Source organism: Emydura macquarii, unplaced genomic scaffold, assembly GCF_026122565.2.
Source record: "Emydura macquarii macquarii isolate MOO-44397 ecotype Brisbane River unplaced genomic scaffold, CSIRO-AGI_Emac_v2 contig_2676, whole genome shotgun sequence".
Classification (NCBI taxonomy): Eukaryota; Metazoa; Chordata; order Testudines; family Chelidae; genus Emydura; species Emydura macquarii.
In genome coordinates this window covers 3963579-3977875 of record NW_027132813.1, presented here as the reverse complement: position 1 = coordinate 3977875, position 14297 = coordinate 3963579, and the positions used below count along the sequence as shown (strand labels likewise).

General features: G+C 42.1%; 1 protein-coding gene across 2 annotated transcripts in view; it reads right to left on the bottom strand.

Annotated features, from left to right (window-relative positions):
- DAAM2 (dishevelled associated activator of morphogenesis 2) overlaps nt 1–13951 on the bottom strand; it is a 252754-nt gene extending 238803 nt beyond the window's left edge. For both annotated transcript variants that reach the window (XM_067564774.1, XM_067564777.1), the window contains exon 1: nt 13845–13951. The gene's annotated coding sequence lies outside the window, so the exon portion shown is untranslated. The remainder of the gene's footprint in view (nt 1–13844) is intronic.
- Nucleotides 13952–14297: the final 346 nt, after the last annotated feature.

Here is a 14297-nt window from a genome sequence, read left to right as displayed (position 1 = left end):
TGGCTTGCCTCTTACTAACAGTACTAGTTTCTGGTACATTGCACTGGCCACAGGTGCATAAATACAATATGTAAAAAATGTTTTTGTTCCCCACTCCAAGACATTAAATTGATCTCCCATCTCTTAACCTGCCTTATCCCAGATCAGCTCCATTTATAGTCCCTTCTCCTTTGTTATGATGGAGAACTTGTCTTGTCATCCAGCCCCTTCCTAAAGCCTCTGGTCCCTGAATGGGTTCTTGGAGAACCAAGTCTTCTGCGAAGCCTCTTCTTCCAGCCTTCACTATTGGAATCAATTCCTCTGCAAAGCTTCTAGTTATGCCCTATCCCACTTCCCACATACAATGGATGGGTTTTCAGAGAAAAGACAACTTCTATTTGGGCACCTTCTTATTGAAGCTGAATTCCTCCCAGAGTCAGTGCATATCCAGTAATACTTCAGTTGGTCTCCCATTGAGCCTGTGGTTCAAGCTGTCCCTGAAAAATGTAAGGGCAAGATTGTTCCTGGCTTTGCATGAAATGCACGTGATTGAGGAGAGGGCCCAAGGACCCTTCCCTTCACTCTCATGCCTCTGCACAGAAACCACTCACAATGCTGGTTCTTGCTTTCCTGGGTAGTCTAGTACTGGCAGAAGCAGTAAATTCTGTAAAGGAGATAGAGGGGTGTGACCAAGGCCCCATTTCTCCAGCAGAGTACCAACCAGAAGAGGCAGGCTGTGATTTGTAACAGAGGCTAGCAGCAGGTACTGCTCTCCAAGGCATTACGCCTGCCTAAACTGCGATTGGGGCAGTGAACCTCCACATCATTAGCAGCACCACCATGGCATTGTGTCTTAAATCCACAGTCAGCCCTAAGTGATTTGCTTTGCAGGGTTGGCAGGGAGTAGGGAGGATTAATGTCAAACTTCTTCACTTGCTGCAAATGTCAGTCTCTTCGAGTGTTACTTAAACCTTCCTCTGCACAGAAGTACTTTGCTTAAGAAACATTTACCTTTCCTATTTTTTAACCTTAAGAAAATTTGGGAAGAATGCAAATTGTTTTGTTTTCCCATCTTCCTGTGACGGCAGCAATTTATTTATAGCCAGCAACCAGAGGACAGTTCTCACGTGGCTGCTGAAAATTAAAACAGCATGTGGGGTTTGGTTTTGTTTTGCTTTTATGTCTTTGCAGTTACAATCGTTCTCTGCATTCCCTAAATCCTTGTTATTGTAACCAAAGCCACATTTCACATTGCTACAATTGCAGGGTTATGTAAATTCTGAGGGATTTAAAGAAAAGTGCCTGCAAACTCTGTGCTGGGCCAGGGGAAGTTGACACAAACAGTTATGGCTGACATTTAGGGATGGGCAAAGGTATTCAGATAAATTAAGAACAGACGGGAAATTTAGGTCAAAACTCCAGAGTGAACCTGAACTGAAACTATTTTTGAAATTTACTTCATCATCACATCATTTTCATTTTTGTGCATCTCTGTAGCTTTCTGTAAGAAGCTTTAGAAACCCTTCATTTGGTCTCTATCAGTTTCTACTGGTCTGTACTGGTTTCTACTGGAAGATCAGTAACCACCAGAACCAATAGACTTTTTTTTTTTATATATATACAATGAACATAATTTTTACAGTCATCATGAAATACATACATTACATTGAATATATTTACAGTCATCATGAAGACCTTTATTTTATATTAAATGAAAATCAAAATAAGAACAAGTCTTAATGAAAGAGCAAGCAAGGAAGAAAGCACAGTGTGTGTGTCTCCTCTGCAGCAGGGTCCATCTTTACACAACAATGGCAGCTGTATTTGCAGAAAGTGTGTGTGTGTGTGTGGGGAAGGGGGGTGGGTTCCTCTGCATTTAAGGGTGCAGTACCTACCACTCACCTGTATGCTCTTGAGTAACAAAGTTGGAATCCTGACTCTACCTGTGATTTCCATGTGGCCATGGGCAAGTCAATGCATGTCTCTGACTCCATTTCACTAAAATACAGATAATAACATCTGCCTCAGAGGAATGCCAGGAGGCTTGGCAGAAGCGCATCACAGACCTCAATGTTTGGAAGACTCAGTTAAATATAAAAGATGTATAACCCACCTTTCTGGCCCTGCCCCCCCTCCTGCTCTGAACCAGGTGGAAATCTTTGTCCAAAGAGGCCCACGCGGAATGCTCTAGACTTGTATGATTGTCTTTGTGAGGCATAATGCCTCCTGGTTGCTGGAGGGTAGTAATGTGAGTAGTGGGAATTGCTACATCTTTTAAAAGGTCTGGACAGTACTTCCAAGCACTCTTCTACCAACCCTTGCCAATGTGCAGGGAGGGCTCTGGCTCTGGCTCTAGCTCCATGCTGACGGGCCACATCTAGGGCCATGGAGTGTTCCAGCCATCCTCTCCCCATCTAACCGCACACACATAGAGCCAGTCAAGATAACCTCCCTAACACAGTTAACCAAGATGCAGTGCATTTTAAAAGTGAGATGTACTGCAGCATCCTAAAGCCACATGATCACTCAGTGATCAGCTGGGTCACTGAACTTCTGCTTAGGACTTTCAAACAGTTTCAGTCCTGGCCATTATGATCGAGGAGAGCTCTTATTAACGGACAAAGGCTCCTACTCAGCTGGTAGGCAGTCTTGCTGCATAGATGGCGATAGCTGGTATTATTATGCAAATATAGTCATTTTTAAAAATAAAAAATAATGACCTACTTCAAGAATTGCTGTTAAACAAGATCCCTGCATAGCTCAGGAGGTTATACCAGTTCTTCATGTGTAGTTGCTTATTCAATGCGAGCCAAGGCCTGCTGCATTCTTGTTCTGGCTCTGCTATTGACTATATCTGTGACTTTAGGCAAGCAACTGAATCTCTGTGTGCCTCCCACCAGGACCCCCACATGGGGGGGGAAAGGTACACTTTACCGGGTCCCGGAGGCCCTGGGGGGCTTGGCCCAGGCTGCAACCCCCATTACCATGAGGAAAAAGTTTTTCCTGGCTCATGAGATTGTATGTATGGGATGAGGGATTGTGGTATGCGTGTGGGACAGGGCCCACGTTACAAGTTTGTACTGGGCCTGAAAAAATTATGCTTGGGCCCTGCCTCCCACAACTCCAATTGAAGTGAATTGGAGGTGGGGGTGCTCTGCACTTCTGAAAATTAAGCTTTAGGGGCCCAATCCAATCCCCACTAACATCAGTGGAAGAGCGCCCACTGAATTCAGTGGATCCGGATCAGGTTGTAAGGTGTTTAAAACTGGGACCCCCAAAAATGAGGCAACCAAAATGAATGGATATTTTTGAAAACATAGTTCTTAGCAACTAGCCCAGGGTAACATAGTGCTTCACAGACATATGGAAATACAATCCAAGAGATTGTCTATACCAAAAGATTTTAGGAAGTGACAATTTAACAAAGGCCTGTGGAGAGCCATGAAGATAGCAGAAGGCTCACATTGACCGTAAATAAAAGGATTCTCAAAATCACATTCTCATAAATTGGTGTATATCTAACCCTCATTACTACATGCCTATGTAAGTCTGGCTACTGGCAAGTTTTTTAGCTACCCAAACATTTTACGTAACCAGGCATGGATTAACTCCTTCCTTCTGAAGAACTGTGAGCAAATCCATGTATGTGTTATACAAGATGTGGTTTCCACTAGTCTAGGAAAGCCTCTTTAACCTACTATTTTAAGATGACTGGTTTCACATCAACTAGAACTCAAAAACATCATGGAATGTAGGAAAAGATGGTTCAATTCCAAATATGCCTCCTACCATCTCTTCCTCAGATTCCAGTCTTTTACTTGAAATTGTCGGAGAAGGGTTCAAGTTTCAGATGTATGTATACATCTGAATCATCAACACCACTTTCTGGTGCATGCTGAGGTTTTATTCACAAGTCTCCCATCCAAGTGCTGACCAAATTGGATGTTGCTTAGTTTATAGAATGTAATAAGCAGGCAACTAGGAGTTGTTGGCTACAGCAACAGCATAGTCCTCACCCACAGCCCATTTCTCTATCGGAGTTTAAGAATGCCTTGTACGGTTGCTTACTCCCTGATGGATGTTGCTTGGTTCAGCATAGCCAGCAAGGCAAACACAGGCAAAGAGGCTACTCATCAGACCTGCGACATAATCTGCCCACAGGAGACCTTTTGCAGCTCCCTGACACAGTTCAAATGAGTCAAAATCATAAAATATTGATAACTATTGTCATGCAGAACACACTGTACAACAGAGAAGTCTAAAGAAACTGAGGTCTCCCCACAGATATCAGACATTTGTGATGAGTTTGACATTCAAAGGCCCATGCTGGCCCAGTAGTTCAGTGTAGCAGAGCTCTGCTTAGACTCAGGTTAGATGACCAGTCCTACAATACAGGGTAGCACCCTCAGCTGCTGTATAGGAAGGAACTGGTAGAACAAGTGGCTGCAGCTGGAGAGTGAAGGCTGAAGCCTATGTAGTAAGGGAAGTGGAAGTGGGGCTCCAGCAGAGATATGGAGAACCCTTCCCTGAATAATATCCTTTACTAATTCAGTATCACAACTGAGTTACGTAGCACCTCCTGAGCTGCTACTCCTTCTCCCTGGTGCCATCACCTATACCCACAAAAATCCAGAGGGATAATGATAACTTCTAATATAGGCATGATGAAAATGACCTAAACTAAAGAGAGGTGAGTGTGTACCTCCGAGGGTGGGAAAAAGTCTCCTAACAGATCACTGGAAGTAACAGATACACTGAAATTAAAATAATGCAATGACCAATGCATGCTTGTGTGGTGAATATTTAAAAGTGAGCCCTGTGTTTTAAGGAACACACACAATGAATGTGAAACAAACTCCTCAAGTCCTGGCACTGCTGACTAGAACCAGTACTGCATTATCTGTTACTCTGAAGTTCCCAGGGATGCTGTTCAGAAGCGGTGTTGCACTACCTACCCTAAGACCCAGAACTATCAGCCCAGTCCAACATTGCATCTGTTATTACATTCAATAGCTTTTAAAAACTTTTCTAGATGGGGATCTTGGAAGGGCATGGTGAGAATTTTGCTGGACCATGTATGCAGGAACCTAGCCAGGCTTGTGATCCTTTAGGTCACTCAGTTTAAACATAAAAACTGGAAAATATGACTTCCACTTTCATGCTGTGAAACAAGAAAAAGAACCAGCTGCAGAGCACTGAACCCAACTCTAATGGAAGTGTCTATTATTAACTAAAGGACAGTTAATGGCAATGTAGATTTTGCACTGATCAATCAGCAGAAGCGAAGTCAAGATTCAGGATAATATGACTACAGTGGAAGTTGAGAGCATTCACCATCCCTCAGGAGGACCTTATAGGGCCAGGTTCTAAGTTTTCAAACCCATACTAGTTTTTTTGTGGTTTAGTTTTGTTTTAATTATTTGTATTTTTTATCTAAAAAAGTATTATTAACAGACTTGCTGGAAAAGAAAATCTGAAGGCCCCTTGATATGCCAGTCAATAGCAATTGAATTCTATTGGCCATTGCACCATGGGAAATAGGAAGTCCTCCTTACAGCCCCACAGTACGTTGGCCCTGGTACTTAAGTGTCCAGAAACAACCACAGTATTTCTTCCTGGTGCTGTTTTACCAGAGTTCAGTAACATGCCTCCCAATAGGCCAGTTAGGTCAAAGCTCAGGGCAACATCCAAGAGTGAAAAGAGAGGGAAAGAAAGGAGATAACACAGATGATTGTTCACAACCTGTTTCTATTTTGATTTGCCTTGGTCACATATGTCACTGTGGCCTGCTGGATGTTCTCTGGTCACTTGGACTTTGTGGCCAATGCATTCTTCTGAGTATTTGGAGTGTTTTCCCTTTGATTAATGTGATACCAATACCTTGGGCTGATCACAGGGAGTGGGGGCAAGTTAACTTCCTGCCATTAGGTGAGGCGGGCAAGGATGTAACATTTTCAGTTTTACCCCAGGGCAATTGACAGGCATGGAGTAACCATCCCTTTTTGATTTATTCCATTGTATAGAGATGGACTATCAAGTCCCTGTTCTATAACATTCTGAACAGACATTAGAGACCACATGTCCACCCAGCTTTCCATGAGCCTCCAGTTTTGTGGAGAAAAATAATCGCAGGTGCAGCAAATGTCACATAGGTTGTCTACGTCCTTGATTGTTCTTGAAAATCCAAGGCTAAGTGACCTGAAAGGTAAGCAGAAATTATTGTGCTGCCATTTGCATCTGCAAAGATAGAGGCCAATGAGTGAAAACTTAGCTCTGAGTCTCAATGTGCTGCACTCTCCACTTGCACATTTTTTAAAGGTGCAAGGATATTATGTAGAAGCAGTAATATTTCATAATGCCAGTTTTCATTTCTTTCTTTCTCAGACAAGTGGAGCTTAATCTGAATAAGCGCTGAATAAAATCAATGTAACTGCCTCTGAAGATGACCGTTGTGATTAATACAGGGTACAGGGAGTGAATTGTTGCCTATAAAATTTTGCCAGTTTAAATGTGTCATGATGGACAGTTGGACATTTATAGCTGAACACATGTCCCTCAATAGGTGCATAAAGCTATTCTAGGTAGGCCAAGACACAGCTGGAAAATATTCATGGGTCCCCCAAGGAAAATTTCACCTTCTCAGAAAGTGCATCTGCTCTTCTCCCCATACTTTAGCAATGTTGAGTGCTGGAGATTGCTACACTTACACAGGATAGCTGCCTGACTCCTGATGATGATGAAAGGTTAAGGTCAAGCTTTGTACTTCTGTCACTGGTAACATATTTCACAGCCTCTGCATCAGAGCCACAGGGATTCACACATCGGGACATCTGATCCCCAGGGCAGTAAAAATATGGAAAGAAGCAATGAGGGCATGTTCATATCTCAGTAGGGCACAGCTGGAGAACAGTCTGTATTGGCAAGGCCCTGATGTTATTATAACTTCCCTCCTGTATAATAGTGTCAAAGGAGGCTGAAAGATCAGAAAATAGGCAAGAACACAACTGACTGTCTCACGATGCATTCAGCTGCTGGCATCACAGTTTAATTGGTTCCCGCTGTATACGTGGCTGTGAAAGTAGCAAAGGACTAAAGTCTCCTTATATTTGGTTAAGATGTTGCTTTCTTTAATCTGACATGCAGACAACAATGGAGTCTCCTGCATGGAGGGGGTCACGATTCTGCTGGGATGGATTAAAGCAAGGGACTCACATCCTAGGCATCTAGACAACATGGTCAGCAATGAGTCAGTGGGAAATCAAGACCCCGTTTGCACTAGCATACTGCCCTGTTGCTGAAAATGTTCATCAGTGGAACCAAATCTCAATCATTCTTTCTACAGCGGTGTCAGTAATTGTTTTGTCCTGTTTACTCTAGCAAATAACCAATTTCAGCAAGTTGGGGCAGATCCACTACTGACAATCATTGTCAACAATGGATCAGTTTCCTAGTGTAGGAAAGAACATATCTAGGGGACCTAGGGAAGTAGAGAGGAAAGATAAACAATCAGCAGGGGAAGAAGGATGGAAGGTAACATCCACGGAAAGCGCTGAACATGGAATCTCAGTGAAGGGGAGCCAGATGGGGGATGATTTGTTTATGGGGTTTTTTTTGGGGGGGGGGGGGGAGGCAGGAGTGCAATTTTGGTGGATCTATGCCATATTTAGTCATAATATATGTCTGCCAGCTGGTAGGCTAAGTACAGTGCTGCAAGAAAGTTTCCATTATAACCTCCTATTTCAGTTGTTCATAACTTTGGCAATCAATACACACCTCCCTCCTATGAGAGAACTTAATTAATTAAAGTAATTTGAAAATATAGTTCTCTAAACTATATCTTCTTTCTTTATCCTCTCTCAACCTCAGATGTATAGAGCATCCTCAAATTTCCACCATTTATTTCAGATGAGTGGTCTGTTCAGGCTTCTGAATGTCATGTTGATAGATTTGGCTTCTTTTCCTTATTGTTCTGCATAATGTTTCTCTAGGTTGCCCTCTTTTTCTCTCTCCAGGTGGTGTCCAGATTATCACTCCCTGTGGAAGTTATGTTGGTGGCATTCTTAAAGTGTGTTCTAAATATGTTCATCATCTTCTTCTTCCCATATTTGATGCTTTAGATTGGTTTGCTCTACTTAGAATTTCTAATGTTGCAAGATACTCTTTCCAATGGACTCTGAAGATCTTCCGCAGGCATTTATTTTGGAATGAGTTGGTTTGCATATCAATTTCTGTTGTAGATTTCATGACTTTGCTACATACAGGAGAACAGATATGATGCCAGTGTTAAAAATTTGTATTTTTGTGTCAGTGCCAATCATGCTACTTTTTCTAATCTTGACAAGTTTATGAAAGTAGTTTGCTGCTTTTGATATTTGTTGCTTGACATCTAGCATGGTGTCACCAACATTGCACATCTCAATCTCTAGATAGGGGAAATGATTTACTTCTAGTGTTTCTTTGTCCTCTCTAATGATTAATTTTGGGACCCTGATAGCCATATATAGCTGATGAACAACCAACTTGTTCTGCTGTATCTGCCAAAAGCTAGGTCTTTTCTTCCAGGTTTCCTGGAGACATATCTTCAGTCCAGGTCTTAAAAATGAAATGGTCTCAGTGTGCTTGTCTCAAAGAGGCTGAGCATTTCCCCACAAGTCTCTGTGTAAATTTTAACGTGTCTGGACTTCATGGCTCATAAATTCAGTCATCAAACAGCTAAAAGCATTTTTCTCCCCATCCAAACAAACAACAAAAAAGATACAGGTTTGTTAGCTGTCATGAATCAACAGAAACACATGGTAAAAACGATCCCTTGTCTACAATCAACTTTTTAAAAAATCTACTGAGGACAGAGAATTGACAGGAGCTGCTGGAGCTCAAAGCTCTGCTTGACACTCAATTCAAATGGAAGCTGAACTGGGCAGGAACATGTATTTGAGTCATTTTGGGATGCAGTTAAGAGAAAAGTTCTTGAACAAAAACAAATGTGAACTTGAAAGTTTGTGACAAGAAAAGTCGACTTTACAGATTATTACTTTGAGCTGAACAAATTCAGAAAGTAAGCAAGCATTTGCTATTTAGGGAAGTTCATTCTCCTTTGGTGGCAATATGTGATGACACAGAAAGTTTATCTAAAGCTTTTCCCAGCCTCTTGAGGTTACCTTTCTTTCTCCTTCCCTCCTCCTTCTAGTCCAGTCATATCCATCATTCCCTGCCTGACCCCCAGCGCCCACTCCTCAATTTCCATCAGGTCTTCTGACTCCATACCTGATTTCCTCTTCTTACCTTAAACAAGTCTCTCCAATTCCCTTTCTGTAACTCCAAGGAAAACCCTACCTTTGATGGTAACCCATCAAAAGGGTCTCAAGTCTCACTTTCTCTCTGTAAGGCTCTGAGTAGCTTCTCTATTGAAATCTTGTGCACTTCAGGATTTCTCTGGGTCATATGCACTGTCCCATGTTCCTCCAACACTCCAAACTCATGATATCTGAAGACAACAGCTGACATAGCAGAGATCACCAGATATGCCAGGACCTCAGTGCTTAGTTACCATGGTGACAGACACTTTGGAATATTAGAGGGACTCTAATGTGGACCACAAAGCAAACACCACGTAGGAGTTAAAAAGTCTACCAGAAGAACTGTTGTGGAAGCCTATTACATAACCATTCAAGAGAAGCAAGACGTGAGTGCACAACTGACATCCAAAAGCTCTCAAGGTTTCCCTAAGCTCTGACACTGACTCACTGGACCCAATTCTTCTCTTACTTACATTGCTGTAAATCAGGAATAACTCCATTTACTTCAGTGGAGTTACACCAATGTAAAATTGGTGTAGAAGAATCAAAATCACTTTGTAGGTTTGGCATTGTCACTTAGACCAGCATTTACAAAAGTGGCTTGTAATTTTTGGTGTTGCCTTTTGAGTGCCTATGTGTCTTAAGTTGGGACCCAAGAATAGAGATCCAAAATTATAGGCCACTTTTGAAAGTTTTATCCTCAATTTCTCTTGGCCAAATTCTGCTGTCATTTGAACTCACAGTATTAAAATAGAAACATGAAGTAAATTCATTGAAGTATCTGGGGTTACTAAAGATTTTCACTGGTGTAAATGTGAGCAGACATGGGCGGCCTTGTATCTCAGTTCACCCATTTTTTGAGCTGGAGACAATGGGCTAGATTCTCAGTTGCATAAATTGGAACTCAATTGCAGCTATGCAAATTTACACCAGCTAAGATTCTGGCCCAATCATATTAACCTATTGAGCTTACCGGGGCATTGTGAGACATAGTTAATGTCTGTACAGCACTTTGAGGATAATGACCTGGATCCTGATATCACTTACACCAATGTAAATCAGGAGTGATTCTATTGAAGTCAGTAAAGTTACAGTGGTATAAAACTGATGTATATGAAAAAAGAATCAGGTCCGATACATGTTATTACACTGAGTGTAATATCAACCTACTGGTATGGCAGCACATCAAAGGAGCCACATTTTAGGGAAGGAGACTGGAGAGAGGAAAAAACCTAGAGATACCACTGTCCATTTGTAGTTTGATTAAAAAAACATGAAAACAAGGAGATGAATTGTTTCATCTGATTAAAAATAGAGCAGTCAGGTTTTGTTTGGTTTAGGATCATGGTGCTTTTGCCTTGGTGGGTCAGATCTCCATAGGACTGACCAGAGTTTGAAAATTTACACTAATTAAAGAGCTGAGAGCCAAATTTCCCACACATCTTCACCATTAGTGTCAGGAAATGGGGTCCTCCCATTTCTCAACAATTAGGACATGTGGCTGTCCTGGAATGGGTTGATATGCTCCTAAGATTTCACAGAAGCCCATGGGAATCTTCCAACGGCCATAGCAGATGGGTCAAAAACTGAAATGCTCCATCTGGAGGATCACTACGTGAGGCTGCTCAACACTAGCAGGATCTCACTCGCTGCCAGAAGAAAAAGAGTGGAGTAAAAAGTTTACAGTCAGTGTTCCTTGACTACAGATCCAGGCTTGCAGGAAGATTTTCCACTGATTTCAATGGAAGCAGGATCTTATCCCATAAAGCTCAGCTAAGGTAAATTGCAGGTATAGCTCCAGCAAGCAAAAAATTACAGAGAAACAAGATGTCAAAAGATTAAACTGCTTACTCAGCTTTGTAACATCACATGATTGGATTTATGACATGCAGTGAAGATAATTTAAAACTTCAGGATCACACAATAATTGGCATGAAGCTTGTATCGCAAAGTTATCCTGCTGCACCCTGAAGCCGGAACCCAACAAAAAACCAACATTGTCCTTTTAGTACAGCATTTGCTTTCTACTGTCTTTCAAATTCTCTCTCCATTTTAGGATTAATGCTACCAATGAAGCAACTAAGTGTAGCCTCCCTCTGTTGAAGTAATCTGAACCATACCAGAGCCCACCCGCTCATTCTGGGGCACCATACTTGTCTCCTGAAATGTCAGCGGCTCCCCTCCCATTTCCCCCAAGAGCTGTGTCTGTAGCATGGCCTCCCTGGACCATTATAGAAGATCTCTTTTCCCTCTAGCCCCTTCAAACCTTTCAAACCTCTACAGGGAGAGATGTTCCCCAGCCAGCTGATTGGGTGTCGGTATATGGAGAGAAAAGAGACATGATCAGCTTTTCCTCACTAGCTCCTGAATGCGAAGTTCTCTCCTCAATACCTCTCCAGCCTCTGTCAGCTCCAGCTCCAGCAGCCCAGTATGGTACAGAAGTGCTTCAGTGTCAGTCTGACTCACTGCTGACATTGTCTGGTTTGTCACTGTTACCATCATTAATTATGTCAGCGTTTACTGGGGAAATCATTTTCAGCTCCTAACAACTTGTTAAACCCTTTTTAAAGGGTTTTTCTTCATGTTTCCAGCCAGCCAGTGCAATTAGGCTGTTGTGAAGAAATGCTTCTTGGAAAAGTAGCTGCCTAGTTACTGGAAATAAAACCCAATGAAAAATAAATATGGAAGATTGAATGCTGCTGTGCTACGCCAGCATAAATCCAAAGCTAATACCTTAGAAGTTAGTAGATTTAACTCCAGATTTACACCAGTGTAAATGACAGCAGGATTTGGCCTTGAGCACATGCACAATCATGTTCCTTTTCAGTACAATTTAATTTCCTTCAGCTCAGGCAAGCTTGTGTTGCATGGCATAGCTCAGTTGGATTAGCCCTTGAACATCTGTCCACTGAAACATTGCCCCATTTCATTAGCCAGTATAGGCATTTCACCACCCACTCAAGCACAGAGGAAGATTCCGGCAGCTACTCTACATACAAAAACCTGGATCTGCCTGATTTAGCTTAGAAGAGCCAAAAGATATTTTATTCAGCTTCTCCTCATCCAGTTCTAATTCCCCTCACCCACTCTCCTACCCACAAGAAGAATCATATTTTCAGACTTCTTGCGTTACAGAAATAAAAGCAGCCCAGATAGCACTGACTTGAAACAGCCTTTTTTGCGGTTGCTTGTTTGTTGAAGCCAATTACTGACATCACTGAATGCTACATTGTGCAATTCACACCGCTTCTGCTGCTCATCCAAACTCGGTGTTTATATTAAACAGCATTGCCCTTCCTTGAAACACCTGCACTAATCAAACTCCCTCTCAGTTGGAAAGGAGTTTGTCTTTTTCAAATCTCTTGTTAATGACCAGTGTCAGCGTCACCAAACATGTACCAAACTCTCCTGCCTGTCTGGGCAAGGAAACCTAAAACCCTTTATTGACTTCAAAGTGTCATGGGTCTAGTTAAAAGTAAGACAGAATCTAAGCAGAGGAGATCACATTGGACAACTCAGTCTGGAGTTGGCAAAGTCCAGGTTTGTTCAGAACAGCTATTCATGCTTCAGGTGGAGGATTGTGTGAGTGAATCTGTGTATGTACAGAGGTGGCTAATTTAATTACACTAACAACAGTGAGTACAGCACATTATTCAATTTTCATAAAAAATAAGAACATAAAATCTTTTGTCCCATAGTGAATATACCTTTTTTTTTTTTTTTTTTTTTTTTAATGGAAAGGGCTTTACGGATTGCTTGAGAATCCTTTTGGTTATAAAGGTAGAAAATAAGTTGTTTTCATTGGGATTCAGAATGCTGGTCTATGCTGTCAGTCTCTTAATCTGTTATCCCTGGGGACACCCGTGCACTCCCTCCTTTCTACAGTGAGTCTTTCCTTGCTTCAGTAGCTGCCTTCCTCAGGGATACCTCAGAAAAGGGCTCAGTTAGTTTTCTGACTTGAGAGTTCTCAATTCCTTCCTCCTATACAATTACCAAACTCCTCCAGAGAGCCAACAGCACAAGGTTATACAGCACTGAGGTGCTTAGTATTCAGGACTTCACAAGCATTATCTAATAAACATGCAAGTATCTGTTCCCCTGAGAAGCCTGACAGACAGGATTGGACAGAACTTCTTGGTGCCACTGTCTTGGAGGCAGGAAACTGCTTTGCTTCTGACAATAAAAGAGGAACCTCTCACTGCTGAGTGTTAGGAGTGAAAGGGTTAAAAAATAAACTACACAGTGTGAAAAATCCTAAGAAAGTTGTATCTTGCCTGGGGTTTATTTGGGGTTTTACTGTCCCCCTACCAGAACATTACAATCCCCAATTAATTTTGTAGCTTTTCAAAAATATGTCTCTCTCTCTCTCTCTCACACACACACACACAGAGCACGAAAGCTCTGTCACAGCCCATGTGTACACTTGAGAGAAACAAACAGCCAAACCTGAATCATCTGAGCTCTTAAGCTGTCTTCAGATTGTTTTAGAAGAGAAAAGAAAGGAAAGCAGAGCTTGCCTGAGGTATTTCATAAAGAAATTAGAAGAGGTGCCGCAGCAGCTGCACTTACACTGTAGTCCCCATGTCTCTGCGTAGATCCCCCCTTTCTGCAGTCCTATAATCCACACAGAGCAGTGCTTGTCTTTCTCCTTTAACTCTCTGTACAGTACTGTACTCTGATTGGAACTGCTGCTGTTTTCATTTTCAGACCAGCCTCCCTCTCCAAAGCCTCTGACGTCAGGCAGCCTCTAAGAGATATTTATGGCATGAATGGTTTAAAGTTTCCCTAGGTAGAGTTTGGATTGCAGTTCTTTGGGATTTCTAGTTTTCACACTTAGATGGAAAACCTCCCAAAGCAGGGAGAGAGAGAGGGGCTGGGAGGGGTATAGATTTGTGTGGTGGAACAGTAGAATTGGACCCAGGCAGACAATGAGGGCAACTGTTTCAGACTCTGGCAAAAGAAAACTCTTGCTCCTTTCTGCCTTCTGTAAATACATCCAGGAGACAAAAATCTTCCATCCAG